The 22,546-nt window shown below is 31.0% G+C and overlaps 1 pseudogene; it reads left to right on the forward strand.

The window, feature by feature from the left end:
• Positions 1 to 16,548: 16,548 nt before the first annotated feature.
• Positions 16,549 to 17,114, forward strand: LOC112082085 (annotated as a pseudogene).
• Positions 17,115 to 22,546: the final 5,432 nt, after the last annotated feature.

Genomic DNA, 22,546 nt, shown 5'->3' on the forward strand with positions numbered 1-22,546 from the left:
TTTTTTTTTAAAAAGGGATGTTGGGTTCTAACCCAAACAATTTCAATTAATTGTGTCATATTTTCTCTCTCTCATTTGATTAGTCGAAAATGTGTCATATTTTAGATCTATTAAAAAACTTGATCAATGAACTACTCGACGACTACAATCATCGTAGGAAGATAGAAAACAAGATCAATTTTTTTTTCTTTATTTTCAAACCCAATCCTAACAACTGATCCATAGAAGTATCGGTAATGTAAACTGATACAAGTTTTTAGTAATATATCAGAATAGTTAAAAGAGGCAATAAATAACGGTATAAAAAGTTAAATGAAAAATTGTTACCATTTTGTGATTGGTAATTAATAAAACTGTATAGGTCTTTTTGTTATAAGATTACTTACAATGGATAATTAAATAAAATTAAGCTGTTAAACACTTCAAATTAAAAAAAAAACACTAATGTGGATTAAATATGGATTGAGATAAGTGTTGTATACTGAATGCAGATTGCAGAGATTTTTTAGTATTTTTTAATATAAATTATTTGAGATCATTTATTTTGTAATAAATTATTTTTATTATTTGTTTATACCAAAATTTATTATATTAAAAACTCTATAAATAGAGACATATTTAGTGGCGGAGCCATATGCATTAAGTTGGACTCATTAGCCTCAATGAATTTTTAAAATTTAATATAACTTATTAAAGCCTAATATTAATGCTCCTACTCATAAAATCTTATATAACCCCATTTATTTATTTGTTTATTTATGCCCCAAATAAAAAAAACATTTCTAACTTCACCACTGATTCTGTTGTGTTTTTTTCTTCCTGTTTTCTCTTTATTCTTTGTTAATAGTTTGTTTTTTTGGCCAATAGTATTTCTTTGTTACTCTTTTCAACTTATTTGATTTATATGTTCTGAAAAAAATGATTCAAGATCACATTTTAATAAAAAGAATACCGACCTTTAAAACGGACACAAATTTCTCATATACAATATAATTTGGTTTCTTTATAAGTTGTGTTTAGGGGATTTTTGGTCCTCAAGTAAGGGCAAATCTCCTGCAAAACAGAAAAGACGTGAAAGCCCGGAAAACAAGATGGGGGTGTGTTTTCCGAAGGATCTCCGACGTTCAATTTAGAAAACAGCTAAAAAAGACCACCGAGTGGCTAATCAGAATGCAGAAAGAAGTCGGAAAACTGGTGAGGAAAGTGGGCCAAGAGTCCTTGAGGAAAGGTAAGATCTGCTAAGGCTTTTTAGCAAGAATATGCTTTTATGGTGAAAAGAGAGAAAACGAAGAGTTTGTGGGTGAAGAAGCTCCACGGTTTAGGGACCGCCGTGGAGGAGAAATGAAAAGAAATGACCGGAAAGATGGTCAAAAAAGTGTTGAGTGCCCGGACTTAAGAACCACAAGTATCTAGAGAGATATCGTGAGACTTAAGATGACTAAGAGAATGTGGCCTCTGCTCCTCCTAACCACTCAGTTTCCGACTTCCTTGTTTCTGATAGTGTGGCCTGCACTGTCAGACATGAGGAGTCTGGGAACAGATAGCCTATCATGCCGGATCTCCCGAATCCGAATGGTTTTGAGGCCTGTTGCTATAAGCTTAGACAATATTAGGCTGGATAATATGTGTTACAATTTAGCCCAGAAGGCTATACCTGTAAAAAAGTCATGGACGCCACCTGCAAGCATACGATTCGTCCACGTAGGAAGGATCGAATTTATCCCAAAAAGTTGTATATGTTTTACACAAGGCTGGACCTAGGTTAAAGTCGATGAAACTAGAGCATTAGACGCCAAATAATATAAGAATTTAGGGGCATTAACTTGAATTTAGTTCTGTTGGTATAATACGTTTGAATTCCTATCGTTGTTCTTCGTTAAGTAAAATAAAATTATTTAATATTTTTCATTGCAGGGATATAAAATCAGAAATCAGCCAATGTGTACCAAATTATTCAAAACCTTTATTGCGATCAAAGGCATCATTTTTTTGGTGTGTTTTAAGCGTCAGACGGACACTGGTTTTAAACATAGAAACGCAGTTCACATTCACAAATGCTAAAAAAGCAATATGGAGTATTAATATGCTAAACAAGGCACTAATCAATTGTTTTTATGTATTAACTAGGTGACTGCCCGTGCCAAGCCCAGGTATTATATATTTTAGAAATTAATTACAAAGTTTTTTATAGTTACGAACTAAAACTTGCTGATTTTAAAATTATACAACTATTCTAAGTAACATTTTGAGTTTATGGATGATAATTTTTATTGTTGAACTTTTTCGTTGGTTATATATCATCTGTTTTTTTAAATGAGTTATTTAAAAAAAAACTAATAAAATTATATTATTAACGTACCCAGTCAAATAAGTTTTCTTTTTTAACATGAAGAAAAAATAGAAAGAAAATAATAAAATGGTATTAGATACTAAACGAAACAAAGTTTATTAAGTTTTCTTTCTAAAAAAAAATTTCTATGACTAAGCCTCTAGAATAAGCTTCCTGAAACGGTGAACCTCGGTGAATGGAGGATCAATCAAAACCTGACTCCATTTGAATGTTGTTGTAACAATCCAAACATCATGCACTTGGATCACCTTTACAAACCTTTACACACCGATGATCATAGCTTGTTTGCAACTAAGCAGAGATTCTAAGAAGTTTTCCGAGTAATCACTATTTGGATGCACTTGTAAACGACGATCGCTACAATTATTAGAATCAATGAGCTTATATCAAGGATAAACATGATAAAAAAAATTCAAAAACATGATATAAATTATTTAAAATAACATAAATCAAACCTCTCATCTCCAAGTTTGAAATACACACTCCCACAACGACGACTTCGTTTCAAAGAAGAGCGGCCAACAAAATTCTCAACATCTACTAGTTGACCAATTATATCTAAAAAAAAAGAAATAGTCATTGTTTTTTTTTATTCAGTAAATTTTAAAAACGAAATGTGCTAAAAAGGTTAGTTGCAAATAAAATACCTATAGAAATCTAAGTGTCGACTAACCCGGCTTTGATTGTTCCAAATCTTATGAAGTTAAAAAATTGCTCTTTACCTTGAGACGTAACTTTATGGAAAACAGTTGTATATTTCCAACAAATTTTGTAAGGATGCGATGTGAATCTAAAAACTTCAACCACGGGAATAAGATCAAAGTCAACTAAAAGAACCCAATCACCTTAGGCAACACTTCTTGAGAACTTGTCAACGTAATTTTCGGCTAAAGTATCATGAACCTTATCACCCTATATAAGGCACAAAATATACAACGTATAAACTATATAAACTATAGATTTGAGTATATTTTTCGAGATATAAAAAAATGACGTTTAGAAATATGGGTTAATATATATTACCTTCTCATCTGCCAATATCAAATCATGTGTCTCATCTGTTCCGTTCATATGGAAAAATCTACGTAAAATTTTAAAACGCACAACCCACTTATGCTTAGCAGGATCAAGGTCTGAAACCGAAACCATAAAGGGATTGTGTGATTTAGGAATGTTAACTGGGATATCAAAATTCATTGTTATGATTAAGAGTAGTATAAAGAGCATGAACGTCGTGGATTTGTATATTTAAATGTAGTTATATATACACATCGAACAAAGAAATATTTTCTCAAAAAGAAAAGGAAATTCTAAGATAATTCCTAAATTTTGGAGTATATACATCAAATCTATTTGTAAATTTTGTGATATATATCAATCCTTAACAGAATTTTAATATTTTTTTATATATATATCAATCCTTAATAGAATTTTAACATAAATTCTCTAATTAATGAAGTTTACAATTTTTCCCATCAAACAAAACTTAATCAACTAAATAAATTATCAAATCATAAAAATACTCATAATTTTAAAATAGAGACGCTTTATGGTGATGGTTTTATCCATGAGATGCACCAATCCAGTTTTGAAAAAACTTTATTACTATATTATAACTAAGCATATATATGCAAATTAACTACTATCAAACATAAAAAGATGAATCGTTTTAATGAATTGTCAACGATGACCGTTATTTAGCAAAACATAACAAAAATTGTCTATTGGTCTCTGTAACGGTGGAATCAATCAAAAGTTGTACCCATTGTTACTTATCACCTAATTTTATTTATTTTTATTGAGAATAACCATATCCGACTACCCGTATCCTTTTTTGAAAAAAATGTCTCCTTGCACGATGATTTCTGATTTGGATATAGATTCTGGTCGATGCTGTATCTGTGTTCAAATTATTAAGGTAGCCGAAGAAAGTCTGAGTGGTCACAGCGTTCAGAGATCATTTATACTCGTAGATGAATATGTAAGTATATATCCAAAAAATAAGAAAATAATGTCTGATTTTTTATCTATTATCAATATCACTCTCACTTTGTATTTCCAAAAATTCAGGGAGATCGAATATGCGTATCGATTCCGAATCGTTTGTTAGGCCGCTATGAAGGAATGATGTGCAATAAAGATTGATACTTCATTGGTAACTTCAAAATCATTTCACACCCGGATGTTTTGCAGTTGACACTCAATGGTCTTCATATCTGTGTCGATGAAGATACCCACATTGAGAAGACATCGCCAAAATCAAAGGACCAGTTATACTCCTTTTCCAATTTTAGAAGAGTCCTTGACGAATCTCTGATGGAAAATGTTGATATTGGTATGTTTTCTCATTATTAGATTATATTCTTTTAGATTGATTAATATTTTACTTAACTATATGAAATATGTTGTTATATGTTAGTTGATCTGATCAGAGGTATTGTCAAAGTTAGTCAATTGGAAATTTGGGAGGAGTTTTGGACTGGAACTCAGAGAATCAACTCACAGAGTGTTCTAAAATTTACAATTAGGGATTTCAAGTAAGTATTCCTTCATACATAAACTAATTACAATGTAAATATTTATTATAATGTTCTTTATATTAATGAAAATGTCATTTTATTCTCGTTTATAGGGGAGTACATATTCTTAGCTCGAGCATGTATTCTACAACTCTAAATAAATAACAACCAAAACAGAATAGTCTATCCTAAAACACTAATATATATATATATATATACAATTACAAAAACATTATAGAATTCCTAGAAAAGCATTATAAGTAATTTACATACCTTTTCGTCGACCATGATAAAATTTAAACTTCTCTTGGTACACGAATAATTCTCCTCCCATTTTTTCAATATTTATACAACAATTTTTCAATCAGATCTCTGTGAGCTCAATGCTTGAACTAAATCATAATCTGCCATCACTCGATGTTAATCTTTCTCGAAACCTTTCTCGAAGGTCATGGATAAAGTATATAAATATATATGTATATATACATATAAGTTAATATAAAACCAAGCAAGATAATGCATAATGTAAATAATAAAGAAAATATTCTCAAATAATGTAAATATTCTGAATCCTGCTCACTAAATATTTGTAAAGTCCTTCAAGCAACTTACCACAATCCAAACTATAATGTAAATTTTACATTAATGTATGTCATAAGATAAATTCAATATCCGTAGAACAAACTTGTTTTAACTCATAAAGTAAAAAGAATAAAATAAACTCAAATGACAATTGGTGTTTTCTTATTTCATATCATTTTGCTGGATTTCCTGAAATTAGTTTCTATGGAATCCATTAACAATATCATCTCGTTAGAGATAATTATTCATAACCGCTAATTTATGAACAAGATAAAGAAGAGTGGGCACGTCGCAGTGGTTGGAACATTTCGTCACAGACGCTCTGATAATTAAAAAATGTAGGGTGATGTTTATGTGGAGCTACGTAATGAATCATATGTTTATTTAATGTGTTTCTCAAATGCAATCACTTCAATTATTAATTGTTACTATATTATGTGATTATTATATACCTAACATGGATGCTAGATTGCAAGTGTTAGTACGGAACGACTGCGCGTTGGACTTGATGAACGCTTTATCAAGGAAGGAACACAAAATCAACATTTGTGTTATAAGATTCGCCAAGCTTTTCAGATTCGCATATGGCTGGACAGCGATTATCGTGTATGATTGTACCGAAATTTTACTAAATCCTAACCTACCTGAAGTCGGCTACAATCACACAATTAGAACGATGGTGTTATATTAAGTCTTTGATTCTGTATTATTAATTTTTCGTGTGCCTTTTTTTTGATAGCATAAATAATAAGATATTTAGACTACTAACTACAAATTAATTTTTGATAAATATTTTAAAATTATATATATAGTATATATATTTTTTAATCAGTGCAAATATAGATATGCAAGCAACAACAAAAAGAAAAAATAAATATCGCCTCCCAACTATTAGTCAACTAAACCTAATGCACGACATGCACATCTAAACGAAGGATAAAGAACTCCACCAACAGTCCTAATTTCATCAAAATTACACGGACCCCTTACGATGTCCAATAGAACCCTAAGATAATAATCTTCTCCATACTTTATCGGCGATTCTTCTACAACACATGCACCAGGAGTTCCCCTTAGTCTTGGTCTCCACGACTTATTTTTCCGATCCCATACAAATAAAGAAGGGATTTCTGAGTATAAAAGATTCTTTGCCTCCGGGTAGATCTGATTACACCTGATCCATGCACGGAACTTAGCTTTTCTAACAGGGACACGTGTATCCAAATCATTAGAAAACGAAATATCTCTTTCAAAAAGATAAAATGGTAATACTTGCAGATTAACACGCCGTCGCCTGTGAGCACCTAGTCATCGACATTACAGAAACCAATAATTACTACTATATCTAAAAAACAAAAGCTTAAAACAGGTGAAGAACGTTAAAACTTAAAAAGAGAACAAATCAGAACATAAAAACAAAACTAATTTATGCATTGAGTAATAATTACCTACCACCTCCATTCAATATATAAGATCAATTAGATTAAAAATTCAGCATCTGTAAGATAGTAATTATAATTAGATCATCATAATAAATTATAATTTAGTATATATATACTAGATTCTAACCCGTCCATAGATGGGCGGGCGGGATTTTTTTTATATATATTTAATTAATGCAGTAATAAAATAAAGGGGTTTTTGCTAAAAATAACTTAAAACTTGATTTTGAATACAAAAGTAGATCCCTGAAAAAACATTTGGCAGAAATAACCTAAAGGCGTAGTGAAAAGACCATTTAATCTTGTATGAGTAGACAAAAAACAGATGTTCTAATTACCGTTTACACCCTGACGAAGTCTACTAAAGAGATAAAGAAGTCTAATAGTAGACTTCGTTTATCGAAATGAAGTCTACTAAGTAACTAAATCTGGAAATTTAATTTTATAATTTAGAAAAAATTATTTCGGTATCAAAATTACATTTATAATTAAATTCCATAATTGTAATCCAAATGTACATAATTTTTTCATATTGATAAATGGAAATTTATGTTTTTAAATTAAGAAGAAGAAAATTTATCAATATGGAAGTCTGCTAAACCGAAAAAACTAATTTAACCAAAAATTGAATCGAAAAAAAAGAATTTAACCGAATTTTTTATGCCATTATATAAAGAAAGTAACCCTAATTTTCTAAAAAAAATGAAACCTTCCTCTTTCTATAACGGCGCTGTGCTCCACTCTCTCTGGCCTTTCTCTGCTGCCTTTCCTGTTCGTCTCTGCTGCTGCGTCTACCTCTCTGCAAGCTCATCCTCAAAAAGTGGTCTCTCTCTCTATTTCTCCCTTTCACCTGAAATCTCAAATCTCTTTTTTTTTTTCTTTTTTATGCGTAGCATCTCATTCTGCTTTAGATCTAATTATTATTCTTACTTTTCTTTCCATCGTCTCAGTCTGTAATCTATAGATCTCGATCTAGGTTATTTTTTTATTTTTTTCAATGATAGATCTTATTGTTGAATCGTTGGCTAAGCTCTTTTCCAACTAAAATGTTTTATTAAAATGACTTTGGTTCTAGAAAATTTTGCAATGAGGAAAGTTAGTTATTGTGTTCTCAACTTTAAGGTATTTTAGCTCTGCAGGAACTTTAACTCTCATCGATCTGATCAAATTGATTGGTTGTCTTAGTCGAAACTGGATTTTTCTTATATCTGAATTTGCAAGAATTCTAACTTTGTAAAAGAACAAGGAAAATGTTGTTTACATATAGGATTAGTTCTTATAGAGTTTATTTATTTACTTCTGTTTAAGTTCTGTTTTCGGTCATATGTAATCTTCGTTTGTTTGTAGTGAAAATGATTCTTTTACATTCGAGTTTTATATTTCGACTGATTGAATGTTAACAAAGAGGATTAGTTCTTATATATATTTTTACATTTTATAAATGTGATTACGCAGAATGATATTAGATGTATTGTTTTGTGAATGTAATTTGAGTCTCAATAATTCCAAACAACGTAATTATCCTCTATCGTAGACTTGAAAGAATTTGGTTGCAGACGGCAAGATTGATTCAAACTTTTTGGTTTTGTTGGTAAACAGGCAAAACCTGAGACAGTGGAGAACGTGTGTGAAGCCGTCAAAAGCCAACTCTCACTTAAAGATGGCGAGACAGTTTCGGCTGGGACCTAATTTGTTGATCTTGGTGCTGATTTTCTTGACACGGTAACTTACAACCTGAGGAGAATTTAAAGTGAGTGAAAGAGAGAGAAAGTTAAGATTGATGTTTTTTTGTGTTTCTTCTTTTGCTTTTCTCCCAAGATTATTTATTAGTGTTAATTCTCTTCCAGAAGAAGAAAAAGAGCAAAGCAAGATAAGAGATGGTTGCTTAGATTCTTAAATCCCTTTGAAGACGTTGAAAAAAGAGAACTTTGAATCTGGGAAATTGTGTTATTTCTTGGGAGAAGAGAGAGAGAGAGAGAGATGTGGAGGAAGACGAAGGATGGGAAGAGAGAGAGAAAGAGAGAATGGTATTTTGTTTGTCTGCGTTGTCTAATTGGAAATATTTTGCAGGATTCATTGTAAACACACACATTAAAAAATCTTTTCCACTTTTGTCATTTTTAATAATTTATCCAAAAAATTTCGTAATCAATAAACAGTTAAATCTTATTGCCGGCAACTCATTTACGCAGCAATGACTTGCAAATTGTTACCAAAAAAAATGACTTGCAAAAAAAATATTACGGAATCTATCAATCCAAATTTAGTACTTTTCTAAAGCAGTCTCTATAGGACATAAGGACTTGCCAAAAGTCCAACCAAACAGTGGCTCACATCACAATTTAACCTGTTTTGGTTGAATCAGACTGGATTATAATTAATTCTGACTTCATACATAGACTGTTAGAGAAGTCTATTTTTACAAGCAAACTAGCTTATAAGTCAAAAAATTTGATTCCACAATAAATATCGACTTAAATCAAATGAAAATTATTGAATAGTTCAACCACTAGCTAATACGCATGTCCAAACCTAAAAACCGAAAAAACATTCTAAATATTGTAGAAAAGCATTTTTAAAATAAATACAAAAGTAGACTTCCCTATTAGACTTCCATAGCAAACTGCTGGAGAAGTCTACTTTGATAAGCTAACTAGCTTAAAAATCAAAAAATCTAATTTCACAATAAATATCAATTTAAATGAAATAAAAATCATTGAGTAGTTCAATCACTTGCTAACAAGCATTTCAAAACTAAAAAATTGAAAAAATACTTTCTAAATGTGCAAAAAAATGTTTTTAAATTAAATACAATAAGTAGACTTCTAATACCGACTTCAAACGTAGACTGGAGGAGAAGTCTACTATTTCAAGCTAACTTTAGATGTATAATGACATTTTCGTTAATAGTTTAAGTGGGAAGGATAAAATTGTGACAAAATAGCAAAAGTTGGAGAGAGAAAAAAAAAAGAGGTTAGTTTGGTGTTTGACTTTAAAATTAAGGTTAAATCTGAAACTCTCCCTTAAATAAAATCTAAACAATTATAAAATGATTTTGACTATGAGTAAATGCAACACAAAAGTATGGAATATGTGAATGTATATTAAGTTTGGAGTTTGTATGAGGATAATATTGATGACAGACCCATTAAGGTTGTGCACACATGAAAAGGCCAGTGTGTGTAAAATTTATGTAAATAACATATTATTATATATCAATCTTATATTGGAAAACATAAGAAATATATATTTAGTTTTAGTAAATATACGATTTTTAAAAACCCAATAACGAATCAATATTTGTATTACATATACAATGATTATAAAACTAATATCTCCGAAAAACTGTAATTTAAAAACTAAAAGAAAAACTTCATTTGAAATACAATTGACAAACACAAATATTATATTTTAAAATAAATGCTTTCAATTAAAACCAAATGAAAATGCAATTTATAAAATAGCGACTAAATAGGAAAACATTTAAGACACACGTATCGACTTCTACCTAATGTGATTTTATTTTATAAACAATTTGCTTTACAAAAGTTATATATTACTTGTATCTCACTCTACAAGAAATATACAGTGAATACTCTCTATTTAATTTGGTAGAAAGTATTCACGGTATACTTCCTTTCGAAGTGAGAACTGTCAAGTAATTTTATTTTCACTCACATTCAATTTGATTTACAGAACAGAAGAATAGTTTAGAGGATGTGTTTGTTTTCTATTGAGTTGGAAAATCTTCTCTTGGATGTTTTAATTTATAATATAAATCGAGACTGTTCAATATCAAGTTATATTTGACTGTTTTCATTCCCAACATCTTACGTAATTAAAGCAAATTAAGTTATGTTTGACCGCATCATAATTATTGGGATTTCATCATTATATATAATACAATCCAATATTTTCTTTAAATTCACATATTGAAAAATTAATTCAAACGAAAATCAATTAATACATCAGACTCAATACTAAATAATCCATGTATACTAAAGCAAACACGACAACAAAACCAAATTTGTTAAAGGCCTGTTATTACAAGCCCACATCATTGAAATCTACCGCAACAGAAAAAACCCAATGAACGATTTATTACATATAAAAGCTACAATGGCCAAACAAATGCAAATTCAAATTTATTACAGTTAATAAACTCAAACATACTTAAAAAGCAATAATCACACAATAAGTAGAAACACGAACTATCAAAAATATTTAATATAATATCACATAATAATATAAAGATGTTTAGTATACTTAAACATAAAGTCGTTAATACAAACATAAAGAAGGACATCACTTCCATACCGATAATAGATTGTCCAGAAATTAAAATGTCTAACTGTTAGGCATTGTTACCTTTTGCAGCTTTGATCTGCGAGTACATATCGGTAAGTTCAAACCTGAATAAATATATAAATGCAAGACATGTTAATATAACTGGTATATTATATTGCGACTGAAAATATAAACGATGGAAACTTACATGAACATAAAATTTTGAACCTCAGTTATTTCCGGGTTGAACAGGAATCGTGACATACCACCACAGTCTCTAACAACGTTCTCTCCTATCAAATGTGTAAATATGTGTATAAAATCTGTACAATATTTATGTATTATATATATATATATAACTCTAACTATTTATATCTATTTGACTTAATTGCAACTATACTAACATTTATAATTATCGATTCTCCATTCAATAAGAAGATAAAATACCAGATCGGTTGTTCTAGCATTCCATTTGTCCAGAAAGTTAGTTGCCATGCCGTTAAATGCAACACACTTAATGACAACATTTCTGCACAAATTGTAAATATGGAACATATCAATATCATCTTGCAAATTACAAGTAATGCATATGCCAAATGTACTAACTTTGTGTTTCGAAGATGGAATTCCATAGATAATCGTCTCCTATTGTTTGAAATCGATTGAACATTCAGAACATATTCAACTTTACCGACATAGTCTAAAAACCCAACCAAATCTGTTAAATAAATGGAAGTTAGAAACTGAGAATCAAACTATTATGGAAAATGATAATCAATTAAATCATATTGATATATAACTGGTAATATGGTAAATAACCAAAAACAAAAAAGAAAATAAATTACCAATCGGAACAGATTTTTCAAATTTGCCTTCCAATATTTGTTCAAATTCCTTTACATCCAGAAAAAGTGAATTAGAGAGAGGTTAAGTCGATCAACCTTGGTATGTCTGGTCAGGACAGGATTGTAGTGATGATTTGTAAGTCTCTCAACACAGTTGTTCCAGTCGGTGTTTCTCACCAGAAATCCGCTAAATTCGAACCAGTCACCTTCGTAACATGTATGAAGGTAGTAATCATGCACCAAATTGTAAGCGGTTTCATGTATTTTGTTGCTTTATACAAACCAAACATTAAAACACGTAAATCAAAATTATGTTCTTAACAACAAAAAGGTTGAAAATCGATAATAGGTATAAAATCTAGTTGTTCTTTTGAACACAAACCTCTTCATCGACTAATATTAATTCAAGTTGATCTTGTCTATACAAATCCTTGACGATCTATCGCTTGTATCATCACATAAATAACGTAGTTATATTTAAACGGGTTGATATGCGATACCAAATTGTAGTAAGACATTATCTCAGAACAAAAAATCGACTAAGTGATTTTTGTTTGTTTGAAATTTTGATAGCGATTTTTGAGGAAAAAAAGAGAGAAGATCTTTAGTGATATGATATATAAAAGATGTTAGTAGTTATTTCTATATAATGCAGTTGAGAGAAACAATAAATGGTGACGATTCATTTAAGTATATTGGTTATCTTTAATAGAAATATAAAATGCATTAATCTTTAGTGTAATGATTACCATGGAGAAAAACAAAGTGTCTAGTATCTCACATATCTATGTAACATCAGTTATAGAATATGCCTATAAATTTGTTTATTACCTCTTCATAAATCGTAAGTACGCACGGTTATATTTTAATACTTAATTAGGAAAATTTTTACATATAAATCTAAGATATCTTATAAAATTATTAAATATATAAATTAATTCATTATATATCTATATAAATATTTTTATTATATGGTTTCATTGCCCTAAGGACTGGTTAGTATCATTTAATTATACATAATTTTATTCGATTTATTATATGGTTTCATTGCATGCAACTCCAATCGATAACCGATACGATAACCATTAGTATTGAGAAGTAAAAAAAACTGACATTATGACTGTTTATTCCGTAGCATGCATACGCTTTGTAGTGTAGTTATCAACACATGTTCTATATATTTATGTGATTATATGTATAACAAAAATTGTATGCGATTATCCGGATTTTAAAATAAAACGAATAACACAACAGAAAATCACTCAGACATCATTATATCAAGGAATTATAGCATAATAAGTTACCATAAAACAGAAAAAATACAGAATCTAAATATTAAAATTCAAAATTTATCAGAAAAAAAAAAACACATCGTCTTCCCATCACGCTTGTTTCGTAAGCTGCAAATATAATAAAAATAAATTATACCTAAGCATATTGAGTTAAATGGATTTAAAAGTAGTCAGATGTTAACTAACTTGCAAATTTCTCAATCTTTGTGACGACTGTAGACACAATAAACAACATTATATGATTACTCGCTGTTGCTGAATTGTTTTCACAGTTGAGGATTACTCCAAAATCTTCAATATCATACCATTGATTTTCAACCAACAAACAATCATAATGATCAATGAATTTTTTGTTCACTATTGCTTTTATAGTATGTCCTTAACACAATACAAATAGTAAGTCTTATGAGCAATTAATATTAGTTCAGTAGCATAAGCCACAAAATAATAAATTCATATAGTAAGATATTATATTGAAGTAACCTTTGGGTCAGACAATAAGCATTAGAGCGACACCGTCATGTTGAATCCATTCCTTCCACTTACGAACGATCTTAACTCGAATCTTCCAGTCTAAGGTATGAGTGTTCCAATCTGAAATGTAGTCGTAGCCAAATATAATATCAAACAATAGTAATTAGCAACTTTACTGTATGCCTTCTGAAATATTACTTAAATAGTGGTGAACAAATTTTTTTTCTCTGATGATGTAGGATTTAGCGAATATAGGTAAGATACTTAAGATAGTAAATTGAATATTATTATAACAACGCCTTGAACATTTAAGGAAATTAAAAAAAATCACTGAAAAATTGTAGAACATAATTTGGAATTCGTATGGTATTGTTAAATATCGTACGATTAAATACTTAGATATGTTCTTTAAACACTTATTACATTTAATGCTATAAATATACAAAAATATTTCATTATAGTTGTACATATACCTTAATAATATTAATGAGAATATTCTATGTTTAAATTAAGTATCGATGAGTTATTGCATAAAGCAAACATCCAGAATAAATATAATGTTACAACAATATAATGAATTTGTTAAATAACTACATATAGCTTTATGGGTTTATCAAATATATATTCATACAATAGTGTATGGGTCAAATTATATAATTTGCGTTTACTACTAAACAATCGGCCCATGGTTTATACTATATAAACAGACGCAGATAATCCTAAGACGAATAATGGATTGGATTTGCTAATATAAACCTTACATACTATATTACTTTCATGATTAGATGAGCAGCCGAATATATATGTGACGGCCCATTAAAGCTATAAGGGTTGTTGTTATCCGTATACAATTTCAACGAAGTTATCCGTATGTTGTAATTTGAAGGTGTCATATAGTTATAACTTTTGTACCAAGTAATTCCCTAATATTTAGTTAATAATTTGAATATAAAGGGCAAAGAATATGAAATATTAAAAGCTTTATTCCATTTCACTTTTTGTAAAAAGCATATCGTTATTGATTATTTTGGCTACACATAAAAGCCAAAATGTTATGAAAAATCAAAATAATTATAAATAAACTTAATACTGAATACTTAAAAAAATAAAGAAATCATTGATCTTCAAATGGGACAAATGCTCTAGCAAGACAATCTTCTCTGAATGTGGGAGGAGTAACACCATCAACAGTCTTAAGATCATCATAAGATGTAGGACCTCTTAGGATGTGCAATAATAACCACAAGTAAAAAAACTCAGAATCTTCAGTGGGACATTTTTTAAGTACCCCGGATTTACCAACACCACGTTTTCTGAGTCTCTATTCTTTAAGTCTAGCATTCCACACAAATTTGGTAGGAACTTCAGTGTATAGAAGGTCTCGACCATTTTCGTACTTCTGGTTACATTCGATCCAAGCCATAAATTTGCTTTTCGTAATGACTTTACCGCGTCTGGCGTCAGTTTTGCCAAGAGATAAAGGAAGATGGTAACCCATCATTTCTGGTGCAAAAATAAAACATATGTAAGTGTAAACCTTAATTATTAAAACTAAATATATCGAGAAAAAACTAAAAACCTAGCATGTTAGTTTTCAAAACCAACGATAAAGCTAAATGGACTCTCTTAAGAAGTAGTATGATAAACATTCGTCCACAGTTAGATAACTATATATAGTTAGTATTATCTAGGGTTTTTAAACTACCATACTAAACCAGTTAAGAAATATTTGTTTACTGTATATGAATATATCCTAATAAAACCAACTATAAAAATAAGTGGAAAAAGTTGCAAACAAATATATGACACCATTAACTTGGATAGTTATAAATATGATGAACCAAATCTAATTAATATAGCTCATTTAACACAATATTTGTTTTAATTTAAAATAGGAAATATAAACAGTTACCAAATATATAGGTACTTTATTTTACTTAAGTAGTGATATCAGTATATTTTTTGTTATTGAAAAGCAAAAAAGTATCAAACATAAATATAAGAGAATATGCTTTGTCAGTTGGAAATGTGATGAACCATTAAACTACTTAATAGGGATAATTATATTATATAATTGATTAAAATATATTAACAAAATCTAATTACTTACCATATAGTTCGTTAAACTTTTGAAGCTTTATTGATTTTTTCACAATTTTTACTTTTCCTCTTCTTTGAACAGGTTAAACCTTTTAACATAACTTTAAATTATTGAGTAACTTTAAATTTTCACACTAATTAAAATGTTCACATATAAATGCAAATGAAAACAAAAATAGAAACTGGTGCTAAATTAGGGAAAACGATATAGATAAACATGTCGACTTCCACTTAATAGATTTATATTTGTTACACATTTCGATTTTCAAACCTTATATAAAAAAATTTTCTTAAAGAAGGGGTGACGATCTATTTGCACACGGTAACTATTATATAGCACCAGATCCCCACCGAACTACGACCTCGTTCTATATACCCATGAATTGAAAGTTTGAGATCTAAATCTCCCCGAGTATAAAAGTTCAGACTTCTTTCCCCACAAACCATGATTTCACGTTTTCGATCTAAACCAGAGAAAAAACCATGAAACCCCAAACCCAACCGATAAAAACCCGATCTGAAAAAAAAAACCAGACCCAAACCCGAGTCATATTTAGAACACAATCCCCAATTGGCTCGTAAAATCCCATTCGAAAAAGTAGAATAAGAACCCTAATTCACCAATTCGAAAATTATCTTGGAATCCTTAATTTGGTGATGTCTGGAGCTTCGAGCAATGTTTCTGGAGGTTCGACTGGATCAACTAGTTCTCGTCCAAGAAGAATTGTAGGTGTACCTAAGAAGTGTTGGTGTGGTGAACAAATCATGGCTTTGATTTTGAAATCTGACCGCAATCCTTACCGCCAATACTACAGGTGTGCTCATCAAGCTGTGTCAAAGAAGGTAATTTGAATGGTTTTATGATTTGTCTGATGTTGCATTTTAAAACTGGATCAATAATTTGACGATGGTGAATTCACTTTATATTGGAGCTGGTGAATGACAATCATATTTTCAAATGGGTTGATGGGGCTTTTTTAGATGAGACTGGGACACTGCAATTCAAAAACTTGAGACTTGAGCAAGAGCTGAAAGAGTATATAAAAGAGAGTGTGGTTTTTGAAAAGATGGTGGTTGAGAAAGTTCAAATGAAGCTCGAGAATGAGATATTTGATAGGGTTGAAGATGTGTTAATTGAGGCCTAATCTGGTATGAAGAAGATGATGTTGCTAGTGGTCATTGTATGTATGATCATGGTTGGGATTATGGCTGTAGTAGGTTGAAATAATGGTGTTTCTGGATTGAAAAAAAATGGTGATTGTAGTTTTCTTCTTGTTGTTTGATTGTCGTATGGTTTAGTTTTCTTCTTTTTTCAGGGATTGTAGGGGGCTTAATGTGACTGTTGTTGTCTTGCAACGTACCCTCTTTGCATTTTTTCTTGCATTATTTATTAAACTCTCATAATCAATTTTTTTAATCATAACTGTCTCAATCGATAACAAAGCTAGCCCATCCAATCCTCTTGTGACACTGTAGACCGCAAATAATTATTTATCAGTTTCAACTTCGAGAAATTTATTGCAACAGTAGCAACCAAAAAGTAAACGTGCTATAAAAAAGAGGTTGACTTCCATCGAAACTTTACGTCAAAAATATTTCGACGTAATTTTACATCATATTTAAGTTGAATTTACGCTAACTTAAATATTCGTCGTAAATTCAACACAAATAATAAGCGTCGTAAATGCATCGTAACTTTTGAACAGTCTTATGACGATTTTATGATGAAATATATATTCGTCGTACAATCGTTGCTAATGTTACATCGAACTTATGACAATTCTGTTTTGTGTTATATCGATGTAAATTCGATGGTATTTTACATCGAACTTACATTAATCTGATTTGTTCCCTGTTAAATTGATGTAATACAATTTTTGTTAATAAACCGATGTACAATTTCATTGAAAATGTGTTGGTACCCAAACAAATTTTTTAAGTTGTATGTATGATAACTTAAACTTTTTCAAACAACAAGAACATATCACCAGATGATTCTGATTAAAAAGTTTATGTATGATTGTTTTGTGTATTTAATAAAGACTGGTTTTGTTTAAGTTGTATGTATAATAACTTAAACTTATTTCTTGTCGTTTTAAAAAGTTTGACTTTTATAAGAAGATTTGACTTTTACGTCGATTTTACAACAATTTGGTCAAAATCGTCATAAAATTGACGTAAAAGTCAAATATCTTTATAAAAGTCAAACTTTTTTTAACACCAACAAGTAAAAGTTTAAGTTATCATACATACAACTTAAACAAAACCAGTCTTTATTAAATATACAAAAAAAATCATACATAAACTTTTAGGGTATGATTTATGTACTCTTTAATCAATTTTTTAAGGAATTACTTTATAAAATAGGTTTGGCAAGAATTTAGCCATTCACATTTTAATTATTTTATAAACCTTTAAAATTTTAATTACAATTAAATCTACCTGTGTAATAAATTTCTGATTTACATCAAATTTACGATGATTTTGACCAGATTGATGTAGATGTAAAATTTGAACCCTAACATAGGGTATGATAGTTCTCCCCTTTAATCTTCATTTTTTTGTTAAATTTTTTCACATGGGTTTAATTTGGCATAAACCATAAACCAGAAAGAAGAAAAACTATATGTATATGTTTTGGAAATTATGTCGATTTTACGACCAAAAAAACGATATTGTTGTAAAATCAACATAATGTACAAAACATGATTTTTGAAAACATGATTTCCACTGGTTTTGGATAGATTTCATTCCTTAAACTAGCATGACATAACTTCTTACAAGGTATATATCAGTTTCCCATAATAAATAAAATAATAAAAAAAAACAACCAAAGTATAGAGAATACATGTTATCAAGTGTTCTTAAGTATATATATATATACATTTGATGAAAAGTGTTCATCTTCCACTTAAATTATATAAAATCTTATAATGCTTAATATTATATGTATTCAACTCATAAACACTCTTTATTGATGCATATGGACACTTTCCACATGTTAGAGATTTGAATATATGAAATTTCTAAAAGTTTACCATCGGAATTACAACGATTCATCGCAAATTCATTGTAAATTTGCAACATCCGAACCTTTTTTAAATGAAATATTTAATATATGTTTTTATTTATTTTCTCCACCGTAATCAATATTCAACGTAGATTTGACGTACAATTACATCAAAGTTACATTAATTTTCTTGTAAATCACATGCTAAGTTATTATTTGATATGTGTGTTGATCTGACTTGGTTTTTAAGTGGCCCAAATTAATTACGACGAAATCGACATAATTTCGAAGTAATTTTACATTGAACATAATATATATATATATATATACCCCTTTCCCCTCTCTTTCGTCGCTCATTCCTCTCCTTCCCACTCTGTCTCTACATTTTGCTCTCCTCTCTCTCTCTCTGGTATGTTTTTATTTATTTTATTTTTTTATTTATATAGTTTTAGAAGTTAGGATATGAGTTTTAGGACGGAAATAGATATATAGAAACGAAATTATATATATTAGGACGGACTTAAATATTGTTATTTACAGATATGGGGCGGCGTAAGACTCATTATCATCATTTCATGACTGATGGTGCTACGTCCGGTTCTAGGATGAGACTACCGCTCAGGAGATTCTGTCGATTTCTGGCACACAGACGGTTTCAGAATCTGCGGGAACCCAATTCGCACCACCGGCACCACCTCCACTGCCTCTGGAACCACTTCCACCGTATCTGTATGCCCGATATACAGTGGAAGTTCTTCGTAATTAAGGATGATATCCGCAAGGGTGATACCACCGAGATGCCGGCAGAGGCCGTTGAGGCGGAAGCGGGAAACAGTGATATTTGTATCTACGATTTTGTAATTAAATTAAACAAAACCAATTAGGTTTTGTATTTTATATTTTGTAAATATTTTGAATTTATTTGAAATTTAAATTATTATTTATAATTCTAATTTTATTTTATTATATTAGTTTAGATTTAATTTAATTATTTTATATTTTTAAATAAAATTATAGATTTAAAAAAAAAAATTATTTTGGTATCGACGTAAATCCATCATTAATTTAACGATGGATTTACATTGAATTTTTACGTCGAATTTACATCAAAATTATTTATGTCTAGTTACTATCGAAATTTTACGACGAATTTATTTCGAAATTAAAAAAAATATATATTTTGAATTTTATATTATCAAAAGACTGATGTCAAATCAATGTAAAATTACATTGATTTTACGTCAATTTAGTAATGCAGATAAAATTGTTGTAATAACAAGGTAAAGTTTACATCCACTACAAGAAAGCAGGAGTTTAACAACGAATTTTTACGATGATTTCAAATCGTTGTAAAGTCCCTTCAAATTAACGACGATTTAACGTCGATTTTTAGAATCATCGCCAAATCGTCGTTAATTTGCGACGATACGAAATCGTCGTTAAGTCGTCGTTCATTAACGACGATTTGGTGACGATTCTAAAAGCCGACGTTAAATCATCGTAACTTAGCGATGATTTAAAGACGAATATATTTCGTCGGAAATTAACGACGATTTTACGTTTATACCAGATTCTCATTTTTGTCGTTAGTTCGTCGCTAAACATATTTTTGTCGTTAATTCGTTGTTAAGTAACGTTGTTAATTCGATGGTAAGCCAAATAAAAATCTATATATAGTGCCACCCCATAACCCAAAAAATCACAATGCTCCCAAATAAAAGTGATTGAATTGATCACTTAATTGGGAACAAGTATAAGTTTTAAAAATATTCACTATTGGTAGTGAATATTAAATATACGAAATGTCGTCCATATACGAAATTCGGAAATGGATGTACAATCGTATTGATTCAACGGGATCGTTGACAAAAGAATTCAGTGAGGGGGTAGAGGGATTCATGCATGAGGCGGGAAAACTCCCAAGAACGATTACCAGTCGTATGATGTATTGTCCTTGTCCTAAATGCATGAATAGAAAATTTATCACTATCGCGAAAGTGTGGTCGCATATATTAAATAGAGGATTTATGCCACATTACTTTATATGGTATCATCATGGAGAAGGTCATGGAGAAAGTGCAGATAATAGCAATTATCAAGCATTAAATTTTGAAGAGTCGTCAAACAATTTGCATCAAGATGAATATTATCAAGCGGAGCAGCAAAGGTTTGATCATGATAGAATTCAAAACATGGTTACAGATGCATTTCACGAAACCACAAATACATTTGTACCTGTCCATGATGAGGAACCCAATGTAGATTGATATGTCTGTATTTTACATCATTTAGACAGCATTTTAAAGTCCTCATCATGTGTTTTCCCATGTAAATTGTGTCTTTAGGCATGAAAATAGGATTTAGGGCTTGCATTAGGTCCCAAAGAGTTTTGCATGTTTTGAAGTCTTTATCAGGTGCTTTGGGAGTCGTTTGGAGCTTAAGAAGAGGAGCAGAGGAGAAAACGATGAAGAAAAGGGTCAAAAATGGTGAAAACCGCTTGGAGGAATTTCTCGGCCAAATCGCGTACCGGACGGACAGAAACCTCGGTCAAAATCCTTACCGATCGCTCATTACCGGCCAAAATCCTTACCGATCGTTCAACCTCGACCAAAAAGCTTACCGATCGCTCAGCACCGACCAAAATCCGTACCGATCGACCAAAGTCAGCCTGGGTCGAAGATCAGGTGCAAATACCATGGGTTGAGTTTTTGGCCGAGGCGAAGGAATTTTTACGACCAAAAAGCTTACCGCGGTACACAGCCCTCGGCCATTTTCCTTACCGCGGGAAGCTTTTCTCAACCAAAATTTGTCCTTGTCCGCGCGTTTCAAAGATCAGCAATCCGGGGAACCTTCCGGTCCGAACCAGTTGGCGGGGTCTTCAGCAAAGTTGGAGATAATCAAACAAAGATCCCAGAACAGTTGGAATCATCCAATTCGGACCCGTGGGGAGAAAGATACAGCTTCCGGAAGATGCACCAACATTACGCGCATCCGAGAACCGAACGGCGGAGCACAAAGATCACGGCGGACGGAGCCTTTCCGGACCAAATCAGCTTGCCCGGTCTTCATCAAAGTTTGAGATCTGTGAAAGACCTTTTCAGAACAGTTGGGATCGCTAAATTCGGAGCAGTGGTTTGAAAGATAAAGTCTCCGGAGTTCACATCGGTCTAAAAAGCTTATTTTCTGGTGATTCCAATACGGTTCAAAGATGTGAAATCCAGGAAGCCCTCCACTTCCCAAGCTCCGACGGTTTCTTCACCAAAGTTCGAGCTTATTGAGTCATCTTGACTATGGAACTGGTCTCAGAGCATTTGGAGTCGTGGGATGAAAGTTACTGCTTCCGGAAGGTGACATGGTCAATACGAGCCCAAATATGTTGCGATACACGCTAAGTGTTTTCTCAGGGCTCGGCATCATTACCTCGACATCGGCCAAGTCAAGGCTCATATTTTGGGAGTATTCTGAACTAGGCCTCGTGCTGACACCTCGGCACGTTGGAATCAAGGCATGCACACGTAAGAAATGAAGCTGGAAACGACTAAGTGTTGAACGTGCACCTCGGTGCAATGACCTCGGCGTGCATGCCGGACCCTGTTCGCTCAAACCCCTCGACTACCAAGCGCCTCGGCATTTCATGCCGAGGTC

The sequence above is a fragment of the Eutrema salsugineum genome, unplaced genomic scaffold (genome assembly GCF_000478725.1).
Source record: "Eutrema salsugineum unplaced genomic scaffold, Eutsalg1_0 scaffold_1, whole genome shotgun sequence".
Taxonomy (NCBI): Eukaryota; Viridiplantae; Streptophyta; class Magnoliopsida; order Brassicales; family Brassicaceae; genus Eutrema; species Eutrema salsugineum.